Source organism: Marmota marmota, unplaced genomic scaffold (genome assembly GCF_001458135.2).
Source record: "Marmota marmota marmota unplaced genomic scaffold, marMar, whole genome shotgun sequence".
Taxonomy (NCBI): domain Eukaryota; kingdom Metazoa; phylum Chordata; class Mammalia; order Rodentia; family Sciuridae; genus Marmota; species Marmota marmota.
In genome coordinates, this window is record NW_025999899.1 from 605,371 (window position 1) to 627,276 (window position 21,906).

Below are 21,906 nucleotides of genomic sequence, written 5' to 3' on the forward strand. Positions count from 1 at the left end.
CCGATGGTTAAAGATGGGGTGATTGAAAACAGGTGAAAAGCTAAGATCTGCTGCTGAAGAGAGGGAACAAGCGTATCTATTAAGTACATGCTTCAGTCAACAAATATTTATGGAGCGCTTGTTCCATGCCAGACACTGTTCTAAGCTCTAAAAAGATAGCAGTGAGAGAGGAAAACACCAACGCAGATAAAAGCTCTTGCCCTTGGTGAACATTCTAATGCAGGGTGGGGGGGCGGTCAATGAATGAAACATGTAAGTAAAACATAATATGACAGATGCTAATATATTATATGGAGAAAAATAAAGCAAGAAAAGAGTATAGGGGAAACAGTGGGGAGATTATGATTTCAAAAAAATGAGTCCTCTGAGTTTCCTTGCTTTGTTGTAGCCATCTGTCTATCTAAATTCATGTCTTCATCTATCTCCTTCCCAGATTTCAGGAATTAAAAAAAAATAACTGGTACATTTTTATAGCACAGAATTCAGAACAAAGGGTATCAGCACCCGATCTTCCCCGCTAAAGGAAGGATCCTGAATTCTTCCAGAGACAATCTGTGCATCTTCAAGCAAATATGTGGGGTTTCTCTGTCTTTCTCCCCCTCTTTATTTTAGCACAGTACTGTTCTGAACCTTGCACTTAAAAAAAAAAAAAGACAGTTCCATATTGGTATTTAAAAACAATTTTTTTTTGTACCAGGTATTGAATCCAGGGGTGCTGGACCACTAAACCACATTTCTTTTTCTTTCTTTTTTTTTTTTAAGAGAGAGAGGATTTTTAATATTTATTTCTTAGTTTTCAGCGGACGCAACATCTTTGTTTGTATGTGGTGCTGAGGATTGAACCTGGGCCGCACGCATGCCAGGGAAGTGCGATACGGCTTGAGCCACATCCCCAGTCCCACTAAACCACATTTCTGCACCACCACCACCACCCCGCCTTTTGAAATAGAGTCTTGTTAAATTGCTTAGGGCCTTGCTAAGTTGCTAAGGCTAGCTTTGAACTTGAAATCCTCCTGCCTCAGCCTCCCCAGCCACTGGGATTACAAGTATGCGCCACTGTGCCTGGCTCCATATTGGTATATAAAGAGCTTCCTCACTCTGTTTTTTGCGGGAACTGGGGAGGATGCTGGGGCTTGATTAAACCCAGGGCCTACTGATGCTAAACATCTACTGTACCACTAAACTACTTCCCCAGACCCAGCCTCCTCATTCTAAGTCATTCTTTATCCATTTTATGGATACATGATAATTTATTAAACTACTTCCTCATGGATACATTTAGACTGTTTTGAAGTATTTGGAATTATGATCAAGTTTTTACTAAATGACTTTGTACATATGTAATTTTACACACAATAAAATCTATCTGTAGAACATATTGTTAGAAGTGAAATTGCTCAATCAAAAGGTGCATGCATTTATCATTTGGAAAGATTTTCTCTCCTGGGATTTGTACCAATTTGAATTCCTCCAGCAATGAAAAAGTGCTCATTTCCCTACTTCCTTCAACAACAAAGTTTTACCAATTCTTTACCAGTGAGCTAGATGAAAATGTGACACATGTACCCCTGACATCACAATTTATATTAAATGCATTCATCTGCTTAGGTAGTCACAACAAAATACCATAGACATTCTCTCACAGTTTTTGGAGGCTGGAAAGCCCAACATCAAGATTCCAGTCAATTTGGTTTCTGCTAAGGGCTCTTTTCCTGGCTTACAGTGGCTGCCTTCTCTCTGTGTCCTCAAATGGACTTTCCTCAGTGTTTAAGAAGAGAGAATAGATATCTGCTGACTCTTCCAGTTCTCTGGTATGTCTTCTTATAATCCTAATCATATTGGATCAGGGCCCCACTCTTATGACCTTGTTTAACCTTAGTTCTAGTTAATAATTCCGAATTCAGCCACAACGGACATTAGGCCTTCAACATATAAATTTTGGGGAGACACATTCATTTGGTAACACCATACTCTATATTAGAAATTTCATTCTGGAGAAGACTCATTTAAATGTAATAAATGTGAGAGCATTTTCAAAGGGAATTTAGAGCCATTAGCCATTGTTGAAATTATAAAGGAAAGAAATCTTGCAAATGTAAGGAATGTGAGAACACTTTTTTTTTTAACCAAGGATTGAACCAGGATTGCTTAACCACTGAGCCACACCCATAGCCCTTTTTATTTTTTATCCTGAGGCAGAATCTCACTTAAGTTGTTAAGGGCCTCATTAAATTGCTGAGGCTGGCCTTGAATTTACAATCCTCCTGCCTTAGCCTCCCCAGCCACTGGGATTACAGGTGTCCTCAGCCAGGAACACCTCACAGGTGTTGATCTCAACACCAACATCAGACAATTCACAGCAGAGAAAATTCATGGGAAGAATGATTGTATAAAAACTTTCTGGGGGAGCTCATGCGTTATTCAGTATCAGAGGATCTATTTGGGAGAAGACTCTATGAGTACATCAGGAGCAGAAGAGTCCTTAGCTACAGCTTGGGTCTTATTGGGCAACAGAGAATCCTGGGGAAAAACATTATGGATGTAAGGAGTATGGGGAACCATTTAGACATATTTCAGCCTTTCCAGCCTGAAGACTTCATGCTGGGAGAGACACCTTTGACTATGATTACAGGAAATCCTTTCATCAGAGTTTGCATCTTATTCCACATCACTGAACCCACTCAGGAGAGAAACCCTGTAATTTATTGAATGTGGCAAAACCTTTAATCAGAGCTTGACTCTTATTCCACATCAAATAATTAACTCTGGTGATAAACCCTGTGAATGTCATAGATGTTGGAAGTCCTTCAATTATAGCTCATACCTTTTTTGATCCCAGAGAATTCACGTTGGTGAGAAAGTGTGTGAATGTTATAAATAAGGAAATGTGGTCTGGCCTAGGTCAATCTCTATGACAACATCAAAGAATTCATTTCATAGAAGAATCCTACGGCTGTCAGTAATGACAGTGAAGATACTTCCAGCTCCTACTTGAGAATCTACCTTGCAAAAAAAGAGATGATGTAAATTTGAGCAACTCAAATGTATTTGTGGATTTATTTTGTGATGTAAACCCATTGGCTCAGCTGTGTATGCACCTCCTGCATTCATACATGTGCATTTTTTTATTGTGGTAAAATACACACAATATAAAATTTATTATCTCAAAATTTTTTTCTCTTTTGAAGCACTGGGAATTGAACATAGAGCTCTACCACTGAGCTACACCCCCAGCCCTTTTTGCTTTTTATTTTGAAACAGGAGTCTCACTAAATTGCCCAGGCTGGCCTTGAACTTGCCATCCTCCTGCCTCAGCCTCCCAAGTAGCTAGGATTGTAGATGTGCCTGTCATCCATCTACCCTGCCTGTCTTCCATTCTTTCTTCTTTTTCTTTTTTTTTAATGTTTATTTTTTAGTTGTAGTTGGACACAATACCTTTATTTTATTTATTTATTTATTTTTATGTGGTACTGAGGATCGAACTCATGTGCTAGGTGAGCGCTGTACCACTGAGCTACAATCCCAGCCCCCATTCTTTCTTCTTAAAACTTGAACACACATACAATTCTTCTAGGAATAATTGATCAAATGAAAAAACTTGGAGGGAAGGTTATCTTCTTTCCTTTCTTGTATATCATCAGAAGTGCACACAAGTGCCACGCCTTATGGAAAAGAAGTTGTACAGTTCCTGGAAATTAGTGGAATTTTTCATGCATCTTTGTTCTGAAACAATCCAGTTCTAGTAGGTGAGAACTTGCCCCAAAGTGGCTATGAGACTGAAGAAATAGAAGCAGATGGTTTGCACATAGTCCAATTTATTTTGGAGATTTACTGATAGAAGCATAGCCCTTGGTGGCAGCAAGACCAGTTGGACTCCCACAATTTAGGCTAGAAAGAGGGGCATATTTATTTATGGATTAGGACAAAAGTGACTTCGTCCTGGCTGGAATGTATTTGATTCATTTTAAAATGATACCAATGAGTCACTGACAGGCATGTTGATACAGATCTATAATCCCAGCGACTCACAAGACTGAGACAGGAGGATTGCAAGTTCCAGGCTAGCCTGGGCAATTTAGCAAGACTCTGTTTCAAAATCAAAAACAAAAGGCTGGGAATGTTGCTCAGTAGAAGAGCACCCTGTCTTTAATCCCCAGTACAAGAAAGAAGGAAAGAAAGGAAGGAAGAAAAGGAAAGAAGAAAGGGAGAAAGAGGAAAAAAATCAAAGTCAGGCATATCCCCAGAGAGCTCAGGTCTGGTTGTAAAGCTCCATATACCACTCTAATGGTTTTGTCTGTTGTAGTTTGCTGAGAAACTATGTAGGAAAAACAGACTAGAGTAATCATGGTGGTTATGACTCAAGATGGTTGCAATCACGTTAATCTGAATCCATACATTCTCACACAACATAAGCAGTTCTATGGTCTATAAGGACCTGAGCTCCTAGTATCTCTTAAAGTAATTTCCTGTCCAGAATCAGGGAAGTGGAAGGTAGCTTTGAAATCACTCAAACTCCATAGAACTTACTGGTAAGTTTTCTGCTACCAAGATGCAGAAAGATGTTAATGGAAAGAATAATTCAGAGATATTAGGGCTGGGGGTATAGCTCAGTTGGTGGAGTGCTTGCCTCCCATGCACAAGGCCCTGGGTTTAATCCCCAGAACAGAAGAAGAAGAAGAAGAAGAAGAAGAAGAAGAAGAAGAAGAAGAAGAAGAAGAAGAAGAAGAAGAAGAATTCAGAGATGCTGCAGGAAAAAAATCCTCATGCCTCTGAAGTGTGGAAAGGGTACTGGTAAAAATGTGGGAGATGAATGCTTACTATTGGAGCTTGTTTAGTTATTTTCTGGTATTTAAAGTGAATTGAACTACCTTTAGGATGGTGCACTGTAAAGAGAAGTATGTGAAGACATATTATTTTGCTTGAGTTAAGGCTCAACCATGTCCTAGGACAAGACTCCCATGCTACTTCTCGTACCTTCCCATTCCTTCTCAATACACACAAAATCAAAGGATATGGGTTCCCACCCAGAAACTCTTTCAAGACAGGAGAATCACAAGTTCAAGGCCAGCCTCAGCAATTTATCGAGGCCCTGAGCAACTTAGTGAGACCCTGTCTCAAAACAAAAAATAAGGGCTGAGGATATAGCTCAGTTCTTAGAGTGCTTGCCTCACAGGCACAGGGCCCTGGGTTCAATCCCCAGCACCAAAAAAAAAAAGAAAGAAAGAAAGAAAGAAAGAGACTGGGGATGTGGCTTAGTGGTTAAGTGTCCTGTCCAATCCCTGGTACCAAAACCGAACAAACAAAAACCAAAAACAAAAGACAGACTATAGGACCAGCACTGGAGTGAGGTAAGGCCTACCTAGGGCACAAAATTGTTTTCCACATTTTTTCATTGGTGCATTGTAGTTGTGCTTAGTGTTGGGATTTGTTATTATATATTCATATATGCACACAATATAGCGATATAATTTGGCCAGTGTCACTCCCCAGCATTTACCCCCTTCCTTCCCACCTCCCACCCCTTAGTCCATTTCCTCTATTGATCTCTTAGAATTTCATGAGATTGCCCACACCATTCTTTTTCTTTTTTCTCACCAGTTGCTGAATACAACCCTTGAGAGAAAACATACAACCCTTGACTTTCTGAGTTTAACTTATTTTGCTTAACATGATGGTCTCTAGCTCTAGTTCCATCCATTTTCCTGAAAATGACATAATTTAATTTTTATTTTTGGCTCAAGAAAACTTTATTGTATGTATATACCATATTTTCTTAATCCACTGAACCATTGATGGACATTTAGATTGGTTCCATAGTTTGACTATTGTGAATTGTGTTGCTAATTGTGCTAACATGGGCATGCCTGTATCTCAGGTGCAAAATTTAAGGAGGCACTCCTTTTTGCATATCCCTGAGAGTGAGGACCACCTTAAAGATTGTGAGTCTGTGCCCCAATTGCCCTATCCTAATCTTGGCTTTGGACAGAAGCTCTGAAGCCTGGATTACTTGCTGGAGAAAATGGAAATGGTCTCTGGCTCTTGCAGATCTTGGAATTGCTGGATCAGGGAGAAAGGGATGGAAGGAGGACATGAGGGAAATGCTTAGGAGGAAGTTGGTCAAGGGAAGACTCAATCACAGAGGTACAGCTGGAAACTTTCCAGCTCTAAGACACTAATCTCCCATCTTCAGGGTACCAGTAATGGGCCTTCCTGTATTAATCCATTCATTCATTGAATATCCATGATATTAGACACACTTCTAGCTGTTAGAAATGTTTTGGTCAGACTCTTTTCATGGAAGGAGTGAGGTCTTTAGAAGCTACTCAGGTAATGGAGTTTTATTATAAAAGTACTTTGCAGTAAAGAGTTAACTCAGTAGCCCTAGACTGCCTAAACACTGACTCTTCCAAAGATCTTCAGGACTAGCCCTTGGTTGGTTCCTGGGAGATATCTCTTAAGCCTTTGGACTATCCCTCCTGATAAGGGTGCCTCTCTATGCCTAGTTTGTGATAACAATAGAATGTGTCATAAGTACCTGTTTTAGTATAACTAGGAGTTCTGGCAAGGCTGTATTATTTAACTTTTGGAAGGAGCTGAAGACTGAATAGCTAATATCTGTCTTGTGGGTACTCCATACTTATGTGACTAACCTCTGATAAAAATCCTGAACTCTAAGGCTTGGGTGAGCTTTTCCTGGTTGGCCATAATTTGTATGTGCTGCCACACATTGTTACAGGAGAATAAAATGTGGTCTGTGTGGTTTCTCTGAGAGACGACAACCAGTGTTTAGTTCCTCCTGGACTCCATCCTATTGGGCTTTTTCCTATGTGAATTAATCTGTATTCCTTTCATTGTAATAAACTGCAATCCTGAGTATGATCATAAGTATTCTGAATTCATTGAGTTCTTCTGATGAACCAATTAACTTGAGGGTGGTCTTGGGGACCCCAGCATAGGCAATCATGCAAAAGAACCTGGGAAAAGTTGATCAGGCAGACTTTGGGACATTTTGTAGTTACAGCAGCTCAAAGGACTTCAATTGCAGGAATTTGCAAGTCTTCATCTTAGTCCTCCACTTGACTTCCCCATCTTTCAGACAGCACTGAAAGAAGACTCAAATTCATAGTATGTTTATCTTTATCACTATTGTCCCCTTCTTATTCTACTTGAGATGCTACTGGGTCTTTAAAGACTCAAGAGTTGTCTTTGTATCTGTCACCATCTTCTCTATGTGATTTTAAAAATTCTTTTCTATATTTCTTTTTCTACAAAGGTATTTTAAAAAACAGATTATTAATATGCTGTATTAGACTTGTTTGGCAATGAGTAGCAGAGAACCAAAATAACAGTGGCTTACACACGATTTCATTTTATTTTTCCTCTCCCAAAGAAGACCAGAGGTAGAGAATTCAGAGTTTCTAGGGAGCCCTAATAGTCACCTGGGATCTAGTCTGTATCTAACTTTCACTCTGACATCCTTAGACTGCAGCCTTTATCTTCAGGTTCAAGCTGAAGCTCCCGTCTTTACAACCATGATCCAGGCAGGAAATGGAAGAAGGTCCCTGCCATCTGGCTCTCCAGAATTCCCTATAAGCTGCCATTTCCATTCATATTCCACAGGTCAAGGCTTAGCCATATGGTCACTCTCAGCTCAAGAAAGGGTAAGAATTGTACTTTTTTAAAAAAAAAATCTTTTTTAGAAATGGACAAAATACCTTTATTTTTTGTTTATTTTTATGTGGTGCTAAGGATTGAACCCAAATTTCCATATTCCCAATGAAACCTCCAGGATTCAAAGAGGGGTAGGCCATTTACAGTCTCTGCCACAGTTGTGTTCATATTTTCTTTCCTGTTTCCATCACAACTTATGCTTCACTGTCTCCTTTGCAAACAGAAATGGTCTATCTGATTTGGGATGTCAATTGTGATGTTACTTATTATAGGACATATACTTAAATACTGTTATACTGCATAAAATCTAGAGGGCTAGGGGTATGGCTCAGTGGCAGAGTGCTTGCCTAGTATGAGTGAGGCACTGAATTTGATCTCCAGCACTGCAAACAAACAAACAAACAAAACACTAGAGGAGGCAAACTAATCTGCATATTTAATTTAGTATTCTTATTTATTTTTTGAGATAGGGTCTGGCTATGTTACTGAGGTTGCTAACTCCATCTCCTAGGCTTATGTGATCCTTCTGCTTCAGCTGCCCGAGGAGCTGGAACAAGTATACCACCCTGCTTGGCTTGTATATTGGATTTTATGGATTCTTTAAATTGTAAGCACCTGGTTTAAGACACCTCAACTAGTAACAGAAGCATCAGGTGGACAGGTGCCCTGAGACTCAACTTTTTCAGCTTCCTTCTCATCCACTTCTCCAGCCACAGATTCTTATTTGTAAACTCCTGGCGCCCCCTAATGCCCAGAAAGGAAACTCTTTATCATGCCGCACGGACAAGATATCTAAACCTACAAAGATATCTTTAGCTTTCGAGATTGTTTACTTAATTCCTCTTCAGATACTCATTTGCACACAAACAGCCTTTCTCTCTGCCATTTTCTTCCAACTCCTGCCTGTCTGCCACGTCTGGGAAATCTCTTTGTCCCCTCAGTTATAGCAGCGGTAGCTGCAATGGCAACTGCCAGTGAACACAGGCTAGCGCCTGGCTGGTGCTAGGTGCTTGTTATGGAGCATCTCATTTAATTCTCACAAAAGCTCTATGTACTCATAGTACTCCCATTTTTCAGGAGAAGAAACTGAGGCTCAAAACTCAGGTTACCTTCCCAGGTACACAGAGCAAATAGGTGATAGAAACCCAAGCACAGTTCAGGGCTGTCCTCAAAACCGTTTACAGGAACTTCTTAACCTTGTAAAGCTCCTCCCCCTCTCTTTTTAGAGATAGGGCCTTGATATGTTGCCCACGCTGGCTTCTATCTCTTGGACTCAAGTTATCCTCTTGCCTCAACTTCCCAAGTACGTGGGTCTACAGACACATAGCACCATGTACCACCATGCCCAGATTGGAAATCTTTTTTTTTTTTTTTTTTGAGTTGTTGGAGTTGAACCCTGGGCCTCCCCCATGCTGGGTAAATGCTCTATCACTGAACTATACCCTTAGCCTGGAAAACTCTTTTTAAAAGTACCAATACTTGTCCCCAATTTTTAATGTAATGGATCTGAGGTGAAGCACCTAGCATGAGAATCAGGGCTAATCTAAGCTGTACTGCTAACTTTAGTGGTGAGCCAGAGAGAACCCTGGCTCAAAAAAATATATGTTGAAGCCCTAATCCTCAGTATGACTGTAACTGGAGATAGAACCTTTAAAAAGGTGACTAGTGTTAAATGAGGTTATAAGGCTGAGGCCCCAATCGAATATGACAGGTATCTCTATAAGAAGTGCAAGAGATACCAGGAGGGTGCACACATGGAGAAAAGGCTGTGTGAGACCACAGTGAGAATGTAGCCAGTTGCAAGTGAAGGAGAGGGGCCTCAGGAGTAACCAAATCTTCTGACAACTTGGTCTTGGACCTCCATCCTCCAGAACTGTGAGGAAATTAATTTTCTGTTGTTTAAATCATTCAACCATGGGGTTGGGGTTGGGGTTCAGTGGTAGAGTGCTCACCTGGCACGTGTGAGGCACTGGGTTTGATCCTCAGCACCACAAAAAAATAAATAAAATAGGGGCTGAGGTTGTGGCTCAGTGGTAGAATGCTTGCCTAGCATGTGTGAGGCCCTGGGTTTGATCCTGAGCACCACATAAAAATAAATAAAATAAAGAGATTTTGCCCAACTACAACTAAAAAATAAATATTAAAAAATAAATAAAATAAAGGTATTGTGTCCATCTACAATTAAAAAAATTTAAAGAAATTACTCAACCTGTGGTACTTTTCTATGGTACTTTTCTCAGACTATCATGCATGGACACCTTTTTTTTTAAAGCTTTCCAGACAATTCTTAGGTACACCTAGCCTGAGAATCAGGGCAAATATAAGATGTTCTGATAATTTTGATGGTGAGCCAAAGAGAACCCTAAGAGAAAAGGCAGCCTTGGAATCTAGGGTGAAAAAGGACAAATAACCTTTAGAAATTTTGAAAGAATGCACAAGGTCTTCTCAATAACTCCATCTGCCCCCTCATTTCCTTTTATCCTCATTCTATTTATTCAACCTCAGCACTTGAGATAAATCAAATATTTTTTTATGCATCCCCCACTTTTTTGTTTTATGGTTAATATTGCCAGACCATTGTTTTATATTGCTCATTGCAAGGACATGCTATTTTATTTGCTACTGGTTGAATACATTTTTGTAAGTTTTTGGGAGAACTTACTCAACATTCACAACAATATTCCAAGGGTAAATAACTAAGGTTTCAAACAACCAAAATTTCTTTTAGGTTAAAACAATCAAATTTCACTTCATTTCATTAATCTCTCTCCTACCTCCTTTCCTTCCTTCCTAGAGATTGAACCCAGGGGTGTTCAACTACTGAGGTACATCCCTAGCCCTTTTTATTTTTGATCTTGAGACAGGGTTTCATTAAGTTGCCCAGTCTGGTCTTGAACTTGGGATCCTCCTGCCTCAGCCTCCCAAATTGCTGATAGGGATGTGCCACCATGTCCAGCTCCAAATGACCAATTTGAAAGTGGGATTTGTGAGTACATCCTGTATGTATGTATGTAGGGTTAAGGATACCTGTATACTATGTGTCTCGGCACATGTTCACTGAAATAGTCATCATTAATTCTCTTTAGTGTGGATTTCATCATTTTGGGCTTGTTACTTGGATACTAAATTGAATTCAAATGTATAGGTTTGTGTCTATAAATTTAGATTTAGTGATTTCCAAAATGCATCAGAATCATGGGGGATCAAAATATACATAGCTCTGCCCGCATCCTGGACCTTCTAAATCAGTCTCCTGAGGTGGGTCCCTGGGTTCTAGAATCTGTAGCCTGCTCACTGATGGCCTGGCTTAATCTGTGTGGTATTACTGAAAGCATTTTATGTGATGTTCAGTAATTTTAAAGCATATGATATATAACATTTTATACACAAATGTGAAATAAAGCCAATCCCCTAAATTAAAACAAGTTTCCTCCCTCACCACCTTATGTTAGAGAGAGTACCTACTGGGCAAGTACTCTATTACCCAGCTACACCCTCAGCCCCAGACAAAATTTAAGAGTCACATCTGAAAGCATGTGAGAAAACTGTAAATGATTCACAGTATTCACTATAAAATCAATAAACAAATGCCACCTGCTTTGTGAGTTTCATGAGAATGTGGCAGTTGTTTTCATCTACTTCTGAATCACCTATGGTGAGGTGGATTTGTTGTCATTTTAAAATGTACTATTATGTCAAGGAAAATCCAAGAAAAAACCTAAAGAGACAAAAGTGTAATGTAGTATTCTGAATGGGATCCTGGAACAGAAAAAAGACATTAGGTAAAAACTAAGGAAATCTGAGAGGTGTAGACTTTAGTTAATATCAAATATCAATATTGGCTCATTAACAAATATACTCTTTTTAAAAATATTTACTTTTTAGTTGTAGTTGCACATAATTCCTTTATTTATATGTGGTGCTGAGGATTGAACCCAGGGCCTTGCACATGCTAGGCGAGCATTCTACCGCTGAGCCACAATCCCAGCCCTCAAATATACTCATTTAAAATATTGCCAGGATTTGAATATAGTTTGCTGCCCCCAAATTCATGTTGAAATTTAATCCCCATTATGAGACTTTAAGAGGTAGAACAAGGAATGACCCTTAAGAAGGATGTAACTCAGTAGCTGAGTGCAAGGTCCTGGGTTCAATACCCAGCAACACACATTATATATATTTATGTGTGTGCTGGTGCCTTACATTAGATCATCCTCAGTCCTGCATTATGCGCCTGTGGGAGAAGGGATTTTGAAAGATTCCAAGGTTCATAAGGTAGGTGCAAACCTTTTGGTCATTTCTTCCAGAATCTTAACAGTGGCTTACACTTATAATACTGTTAAATCCAAGAGAACTGATTGCTGATAACAATAGTTTAGTACCTCTTGGAATATGGGCCATAGGTGACTGAAAATATAATTATGAACAGCACTAGGCCTAAATCAGAGTTGCAAACTAATTTGGGAAATGATGTGGTTATAGCATAAGGAAGGAGTACTGTCAGTTCTTCTAGCTCTCCTTCCCACACCTTCTACAGACAGAGGGAACAGAATACAAAAGAACAGTATGTGTTTTATCTGTCATGTACCTGTCTATTAATTTAGAAGGGTAGTCAAATTTCCTACCTACACTTTTTTTTTCAGAAAGAACAAAACTGCTAATACTTAACTATAAACTAAATCCATGGAAGTCCTGATCCTGTTAATAAACAAATATCAGCCCCCACCCACTCCTACTTATCTTCATACACACTGAAAATGGGCACAGCATTTGTGGACCATATGCCCTGGTCTCTTTCCCTCAGTAGAATCCTATTGCTACAGATGGCTCCTAAATTGGCTAGCGTAATACAGCAGATGGTGGGCAGGGGAGTACTCAGAAGGAGACAACATATCCTTTTCCTTTCTAACCAACATACAAAGACTGATCAAGTGAAGCAAGTCAATGTCTTGGTTAATGATTCACACTTTAGTGTGCCTGAAAACCCTGAAGGGCTTGTTATACAGACTGCTGGGCTCTAACCCAAGAGTGCCTGATTCAGAACTATGGGCAGAGCCCAAGAATCTACATTTCTAAGAAGTTCCCAGGTGATACTAATGCTGCTGGTTCAGAAATCACACTTTGAGTACTAACCTATGCCATTGATTTTCATTGCTGGTTGTATGTTATAGTTGTCTGCAAAGTCCAAAACAAAACAAACCAACCCATGCTCAGATCATATTTTGGGTCAACTTTAACAAAATCTACCTGGGAGGCACCAAACCTTGGTATTTTTAAAGATTCTCAGGTGATTCCATTATGCTGCCACCATTTTTTTTAGTTATAGGTGAACAGAATGTCTTTATTTTTTTTTAAATTGATTTTTATGTGGTGCTAAGGATGGAACCCAGTGCCTCATACATCATGCTAGGCAAGCACTCTGCCACTGAGCTATAGCCCAGCCCTGATTTAGACTCCTAAAGCAGATGCTCACTAATGCAGGTGTGCTAGGGAAAAAAGCCAGTAGAACCAATTATCTTGGTTCTGTGGCAGAATGTTTTTGTAGTCTGGGCATTTTTCCTTTGGAATAACATAGCTGGCAATGATCATGATGGTAATTGATTTCTCTTGGATCATTACTTAGAGTAAGGTTTGAGCAGAGTGAAAAAGATTAAAACAGCAACTGGGGAAAATGGTAGACAAAGTGGTAGGGAAACAAAAAATTATTTTTAGGTGTAAGTCAAAGACCTCTGGAAAGCAGATATCATAAAACTATCTTAGGGCTCTTTAATGTAATCTTCCCACTCATTGTTAGCAGCCTGGGCAAGGAAGATAGACATTTTGACTGAATTGAGGTCAACCAGGCAGTTGAAGATAGTAAGGAAAGGTAGTTAAGGATATTGGTGCAAGAGTAGCTAAAGTGAGGGACCCTGGAATCTAGTGCTTAAGTCCAAGGATGAACTCAAGAGAAAGTTTTCCTTTCTGTTTTTTTTTTTTGTTGTTGTTGTTTTATTTAATTTTTTGTGGCCATGCTGGGGATTGAACCCAGGGCCTTCTGCATGCAAGGCAAGCACTCTACCAACTGAGCTATATCCCCGGCCTGTTGTTGTTTGTTTGTTTTATTTTGAGACGGCCTTGCTAAGTTGCTGAGACTGGCTTTGAACTTGAAATCTTCCTGCCTCAGCCTCCTGAGCCCGTGGGATTACAGGCTTGCACCACCGTATACAACCTCCTTTCTGCTGTTTCATGTGCTGAATATATAACATAATATTCCTTTCCGATGGTAGAAACTCCTTTTCCTATTTCACAGATTTGTGATGGGGCAAACACAGAAGTCCGTCTTCACCGGTGGGACAGATAGGAGTCCTAGGCTTGGCTAATTCCATTATCCTTTTCCCCTGATTTATCTAGGGGAGAGCATCAGATCCAAACAGGACCAATCATATGCTTCCCGCAGGGCTGGTGTTGTTTGAGGCAACATTCATGGGGATGAAAGGCTCCTTCAATGTAGTGAGCTTTGAACTGAAATCTGAAAAACAAGAAGCTTGTTGTACAAAGTTACAGAGAAAGAGCAGAGGAAGTGAGAAACATAAGAGGCAAGAAGGGGCCAAGCTTGTTCAAGGTAGATATGAAGGCCAATGTAGGATGCAATTCTCACTGCTTAACAGCTCTCTCCCCTCCTTTTTTTTTTTTTTTTTTTTTTTTTGAGCAGGGTAAAGGGGATTGAACTCAGGGGCACTTGACCACTGAGCCACATCCCCAGACCTTTTTTGTATTTTAGTTAGAGACAGGGTCTCACTGAGTTGCTTAGCGCCTCGCTAAACTGCTGAGAGGCTGGCTTTGAACTCGCGATCCTACTGTCTCAGCTTCCCGAACCGCTGGGATTACAGGCGTGCGCCACCGCGCCCGGCTCCCCTACTCGTAAAACCTAGGTAACTCACACTCACTTCCAGATTTATGTCCAAATGTCACTCCCTCAAGCCCTCTCAGATCTAGGAGGTCTCCCCTATGCTCCCAGCAGAAATCTGGCCCATTCCTAGGACCTAGAGGCCTGTGTTTACCAGACTCCCGGAACTCGGGATAGAGAGTGATGAGAGTGGCCTGTGGGTTGGAGGAGCTAAACTGGCCGCGCAAACTGTCCCAACAAGGAGGTGAAGCGGATTCCCAACTCTACCAGCTCACAGAGGTACTTTGGGGAGCGACATCAGGGCGCAGAGCGGCCGCTCACCAGGCGGAAGTTGATCCCTGGAGCCTTTCTAGGAAACCCGGAGGACCCAGCTCGTCAGTGATCGTGGGACTGAAAGTGGGCATCGCCTTTGCCTGGTGCACAGGGACGTTCCAAGGAGACAACTCAGGAGGCGGCTGCGGAGTGGGGCTTGGGTTAGGGTGAGGACCCGCGGAAGGCAAAGCTGGAAAAGGCAAGGAGGCGTTGGCATGCTGACCACCTGTTCCTCCGGCGAGTGCTCAGCGCTGCGATAGGCTGGAGTGTCGCCCGGGTACCGGAAGTGGCCGATGCCCGTCGCCAGTGACACCCAAGACAACAGCTGCAGGTTCTGCGCTAGCTGCCGAGCGGCACCGGGAGCCGGAGCGGAGTGAACGTGGGGCGGTAGCGGCCAGCGGTGAGATCTCATTCCGTCACGGCTGGGAGGAGGGCCACGCTGGGCTCCCTCCCCACTCCCCAGCCCGCGAGCCGAGTGGGAGCCCGGTGTTTAGGCCCGTTCCTGACTCGGGTTTGCTGTGACCTTGGACTTAATGGCTCTCCCGGGGCCTCCATTTCCCCACTTGCACACCGAGAGGGTGGGGCCTGGGCACTGCCTGGAACTGTCACAGTTCTGGATCGATGCCTGTCAAACCGCGGGAACGGGAGAAGCCGGGTCAGAGGTGGGGACCCGTGAGAACTGTGCTTTTCTCAGACATTCCTTCGCCAAGTAAACCGCTGGGATGAAATGGCGGGCAAAAATTAAGGCCCCTTTGGTAGACTGTGCCCTGTGCTGGCTGACAGGGTATTGGTTAGTTATGTAAAGGAGACGGCATTGAGCACAGAGTTAATCGAGCCCTCTTGATTGTCAATACCAGAGGGAGTACAGAGAGCTAGGATAACAGTGCCTTATGTTAAATATCCAGTCTGGGAGAAGGAACTTATTTTTACAAATAGTTATTGAGACCAGCTATGTGTCAGACACTGTCCTAGGCTCTTTAAGCATAAAGAGAATGAAATCTCCAGTTAGCCCCCAAGAGTGTCAAAAGATTCATTGTGTAGATAAAATACTTAAACAAATTAATTTACCAGGTATCTGAAATGTGCTAAGCATTGGGAATACCCAGACGAATAGAATGTTATCCTTGCTCATGGTCTAGAAAAGAAAACAGACATGAAAGTAATAATACAGTGGGGGTAACTGCTACAAGATGAAGGAGTATCTGTTTGTTTTGAAGTCTGGGGTCAGGAAGACAATGGAAGGAACTGTGTGTGCTTCAGCTAAATCTCAAAGATGTTTGTTAAGTGAACAAGGTAGGCAATAGTATTACAGGAAATGGGAATAATTTGTTCTCAAAGGCAAAGAAACTTTAAAGATTGAGGAAATGTTAGAACTGCAAGTCACTGAGCATGGCTGCAGCTTCCAGATGTTTTCAGAGAATGAGGAATAGGAGAGGCGGAAGGGAAACAGGCCTCATCACAGGGGCATTATGAGCCATTAGAAGAAATTTTTATTCTGGAGGCCTTGGGGAGCAATAAACAGGAAGTGACATGGAAATTATAGTAAACAAAGAGTTAAGAAAAGGGCCAGTGAAGTGCTGGTTCAGAGGACCAAGAGAGAGCCTCCTTCCTGCAGATGTTAGTGAAGATTGGGGAGGAGATAGTCCTTGTACTAGATAGTGAGTAGTTGGTGAACTTGCCTTTCTGAAGTTAAAGGAAAACATTTGTATCAGTTAAGGTTATTATTTTGTTTGTAAGTAACAAAATCCAACTCAAGCTGATTTAAAAATATGCAAGTATAGCCAGGCATGGTGGCGTCCACCTGTAATCCCAGCAGCTCAGGAGGCTGAGGCAGGAGGATTGAAAGTTCAAAGCCAGCCTCAGCAATTTATCGAGGCCCTAAGCAATTTAGCAAGACCTTGTCTCAAAATAAAAAGGGCTAGGGGTGTGGCTCAGTGGTCAAGTGCCTTGGGTTCCATCTCCAGTACCAAAAAATAAAAATATGAAAGTATATAAACTCTCATGAACTGGAGGTCAAGAAGTATGGCAGTTTCAGGCCCAACTTAACCCAGTGGTTAAGACTCCACTTCCTCTTAGTTCAACATGCCTTCATCCATAAGCTGATAGTGTGATGGCAATGACAGGTCCAGGCCACAATATATAGCAGTCTCTTCCTGTGGTTCTGTCAGGATGGCAGAAACAATTTCCAGAAGCTCCCAGCAAACTTCCTCAAAATATCATTGATCCAGACGAAGGCATATGTCCATTCCTGAACCAGGAATTCCTGGATCCCTGCTGTTTTAGAACCAATCATTTCAAGGTGGTTGGTACCTATCTGGGTAAATTCATTTGGGGTGCACTCCTGGAGGTCTTGGGTGAGGTGAAATCTTCTGAAAAGAGAATAAGGCCACTGGAAACTTTCTTGCTCTATTACCCCACAAAATAATTTTGATAAGATTGTATCCTCTTATACATTTGTATGTTGATATCCAAAATGTTTCCATTTATTATCATAAATTTTAATCGTTGCACAGGATATTATTTTTGGTGGATTATACATTTTGATATTTAAAAATAAAACCTTATGTCAGCTTCCAAGATAACATTCTCTTGTTTTCATGTGCTTCTAACAATATTCATTTTTTCTGTAACCTTTTAGCATTCCACTCCTCTCTCTACCACACCCATTCCCTTCATTTGCCTTCCTGTCTCACATAGTTATCTCAACTATGTCCTGGCTAACATTCCCAAATTCCTCACTCTCTCAGTCTTCCACTACACATATCTTCCCAGATTCCTAGTATGTTCCCAGGATGCCAAAAGTTCTGCTGGGAAAATTCAAGAGAGCAAGCCAATTGGCTCCTCTTATACTGATGCTCCAGGAGATTGTGAGGGTTAAACAAAATGATGTCTGTAAGTTGCTCAGCACACAGCACATAGTAAGTATTCTTCACTCTCCACATCAAATTGTCAGTACATTCTTGCTTATCTCTTTCTACCTTGCACATGCTATATTGAAGTAAAAATGTTCTTTCTTATTCTGCCCGTTCTTCCTGATCTCTGAAGCTTTGCTTGCCCATTTTCTTCCCAGAATGCTACAGTTGCAATACATTTCAAACTGAGGTACACAAACACTTTTTATAATATCTGTGGGCCTGTGGATTGTGACTGGAAACCAATTTCTAGATTGTTGACTTCAGTTTGTATCCTCACCTAAAACCAACCTTCTTGAGAACTGGCCTATGGCCTGCAGACTTCTCTTTCTCAACTCATCTTTTACAATTGCTCTTTTCCTCCTTTATAAAAGGAAGACACACCTCTCACCCATCTCCTCTTAAAAATCTCTGGTGTGCCATACAAAGGTATAATTTGTTGAGAGATGATTCTTAGACCTTTTATAGGGCAAGTTCCAATCCTTGCTTTCAACAAAAATTTAAAAAGACCTACTCAGGTTCTCAGTTGATAAATTACTTAATAACGTTTTACTACAAATCACAATGTGGTTTTTGATACATAAGTTCAAAGAATTAACTGATATTGCTATTAAAGAGATTGTTGTAAACTGATTTAGGTAATTTGGGCAATATCAGGTCTGGGCACAATAACTAGGGTAAAGCTGATAAACAATAGAAATGTGGTTTTTCAAATTTCTTTCTTTCTTTCTTTTAACTGAGAAAAGACTATTTAGAGCTGGGCATGGTAGTGCACGCTTGTAATCCCAGCGACCTGGGAGGCTGAGGCAGGAGGATCGCAAGTTCAAGGTCAGTCTTAGCAACTTAGGGAGGCCCTCAGCGATTTATTGAGACCCTGTCTTAAAACAAAAAATAAAAAAGGGCTGAGGATATGGCTTAGTGGTTAAGCAGCCCTGGGTTCAATCCCTGGCACACACATACACAAAAAGAGAGAGAGAGAGAAGAGTATCTAATCAATTGTATTTTATCTGTCCTGTCTGCTCTCAGGAATTTAAGGTAGGGAAAGGACAATCAAGAGGAAGGCAGGACCTCAGCAACTTAGTGAGACCCTGTCTCAAAATAAAAAGTAAATGGTAAAGTGACACTGGGTTAATTTCCCAGTACAATAAATAAATAAATAAAATGAAATAAAGAGGAAGGTAGGGAACTGGCAATAATGATTATAATCGTGATACTTCCCATAGACCAAACATTGGGTAGAGATAAATGAACCTTATTAAGAGTGGGACAACTTTAGTCATTAAGACTAGAACTAGCTGGGGATCAGAATCCCCTGGGCATAATTGTTAAAAGTACTTTGGTTCCCCTAGAGATTCTTATTGAGAGATCAAGGGGAAGGATCTGGAAGTCAGTATTTTTAACAAGTTTTCCAGTTGATTCTTCCATAGCTAGTCTATTTCCAAGCCAAGAAGAAACTTTATTTAAGAAGCATTTATCTAACCAGATCTTCCTACCATGATTGCAGGCCTACTAAACAATTTTCAGTGTGTGTGTGTGTGTGTGTGTGTGTGTGTGTATCTCCTCATATAGATTTCACCTAGGCAGAAAGTGCTTTTGAACTTTTATTTCTCATTGTTAGGCATCTGGTGCATGTATCAGTATTTTGTGCATGAAGTTTTCTGAGACTGTTGTCCTAGGGTTCAGGAAAAAACAAATTTAGATCTGCAGAGTTAAGGACCCTTTTCTAAACTCTGGTAACACAGTGAAGGTCTGCCTGTCATCCCTCAAATTGAGGACCAAGGGTAATCAACCTCCATTCCTCAGGTGGTGTCTGAATCTTCAGAAACAGTAATTTCAGATTTAGAAAAGTAATCAGTAACAGAAAAACTGGAAATTCTTATTTGGGAATATGAATTTACCTATGAGAAATGGAGTATTTCCATATGAAGATGAGGTCTTTGCTTCTGGGAAAATCAATCAAAAAAAGACTAGCTTTGATTTGTATATAAGATACCTACAAAACATTAACAAATGACACTAGTATTGTGTTGCTGTCAGAATTCAAAGTAAAAGAATGGTCAGATGCTCAGATTTAGTTGTGTAAGACTTTAGAATTTAAATTTTGAATTTGGTCTTGAAGTTGGGGTAGATATGTATCTAACTTCTATTATATCTAGTTTTACTACAAATAAGTGATTTTCTATATGGTATGGTGCAGATATAGGTTCTACAAATGCTGACTTTGTAAAGAACTTTGTAAACATGAGAGCTGGGCATGGTGGCACACACCTGTAATCCTAGTGGCTCTGGAGGCCAAAGCAGGAGGATTGCAAGTTCAAAGATAGCCTCCACAACTTAGTGAGAGCCTGTCTCAAAATAAAAAATAAAAAGGACTGGGGATGTGATTCAGTGATTTAGCTCCCCTTGGTTCAATCCCTGGTGGATGGGGACTAGAATATGGAAAATAAGCCATCATAGGAGATACAAAGGTAAGAAGGAAAGGCCAGAGAGGTGTTGGAAGTAGATAGGGACTGAAATACTAGCTTGTGGAATTTGTTCTTAGTGGCTGTTAGAAATTTATTTAAGACAATAATTCCCAACTCAGATGTTACCATGGATGAATAAGATAGCTGAATTGTCTATAATGGATCTTTATAATTTTACAGATGCATATTGATAATTTTTAAAGATTTCAACAAAAAGGATTCCTAATCTTGGTGTCATTGCTATCTGTTTAATTACTATCCCTCAAATTAAGGGAGGTCTGGGTTCAATCTTATATTCTTTTCTTTTTCTTACACTTGTATCTAGTTAAACACCAAATCTTGCAGAATTTGACCTCTTAAATATTTCTTCAGTCTTTTCTATGACTATTGCCCTAGGTAGATCTCATCTCCTCTTGTCTTAATGACTGCAACAGCCTTCAAACTGATTTGCCTATGCCAAGACCTAGAAGCATCACCATCCTTTCTACTACTAAATGACCACTTGATATGCTCATTTGACCAGAGACACTTCTTAGAAAAAAAACATTCCATGACTTTGCACTGTCTAAAGTATGAAGTTCTATACCTGCCTTTCTCCCCATAAATATCACCTTCCACAATTAACACTTTTATTGATGGGAAGATTATACTCCCCAAATTTTCCATGATGCCCAAATACACTGCCCTAGGCAAAGGGCCACTTCAGTATTAGCTCCAGTTTGCTTATCATCTGAGCAAAGTTCAGGCTCATTTATCTATTATTTGCACTCCACTGCTGTGATGGGGACAGCTAAATTCCCAGGATATTTTTATTAGAAATAAGTTTGACTTCATAAAATAATGTTTTCTATCTGGGTGTGGTGGCACACACCTGTAATCCCAGTGATTTAGTAGTCTGAGACAGAAAGATTGCATATTTGAGGTCAGCCTCAGCAACTTAATGAGAACCCGTCTAAAAATAAAAAATAAAAAGGACTGGGGATATATAGCTCAGTAGTAAAGTGCCTCTGGGTTCAATCCCCAGTATGATAATAATAATAATAATAATAATAATAATAATAATAATAATAATAATGTTTTAAAGATTAAAAAATGGCTTAAGCAAGGCAAAAGTTAGTCATTTAGATAGAAGAAGTTCACAGGCAAGCATTCCAGGATTGATATGGCAGCTGTGAGAGTCATCAGAGATCCAGGTGTCTTCCAGTTCTGATCCCCAAACCTATGTATATTGGTGTACTCATGGTCTAACCTGGCACTCCATCACTCCTCAGGAACAGCAATGGAAGAAGACAGTGAAGAAATGCATCCTATCAACCTTAAGAAGATTTCCCAGTAGCCTCGTGTGCTTTAATTTGCATCTCACTATCATTGGCCAGAATTTGTCATGTGGTCAGAGTCAGCTGCAATAAAAGCTGGGAAATGTATTTTTAAAACTATGCTCATTACCTCTGTAAGTAAATTCATTATTCTGTTATGAGGAGATGGAGAAGAATACATATTGGGATAGGCAATTAAATTTTTTTGCCATAGATTTTTGGAAATTTAAAAAATCTACTCTTTAATTAATCTATAAAAATATTAAGAAAATTCTGTAAAAAGGCTGATTTTATGATTACTCATTTTGTGGTTACTTAATTTGTAAAGATCAATGTCTTTGCCA

The 21,906-nt window shown here is 40.3% G+C and overlaps 1 protein-coding gene and 1 non-coding gene across 5 annotated transcripts in view; one reads left to right on the forward strand and one right to left on the reverse strand.

Moving 5' to 3' along the window:
• Positions 1-21,906, forward strand: part of Zfp3 (ZFP3 zinc finger protein) — a 40,256-nt gene that overhangs the window by 10,802 nt on the left and 7,548 nt on the right. The window contains exons 1-2 of one of the 4 annotated variants that reach the window (XM_048798362.1): positions 15,140-15,269; positions 21,518-21,696. The exons of 1 other annotated variant lie outside the window; for it this stretch is intronic. The gene's annotated coding sequence lies outside the window, so the exon portion shown is untranslated. Of the gene's footprint in view, positions 1-15,135; positions 15,270-15,386; positions 15,532-21,517; positions 21,697-21,906 lie in introns of those variants that run through there. 2 more of the 4 variants (XM_015505968.2, XM_048798363.1) reach the window with 2 other exon arrangements.
• Positions 13,675-13,751, reverse strand: Trnaa-ugc. The gene has a single exon. It is a non-coding gene; the product is annotated as a tRNA-Ala (tRNA).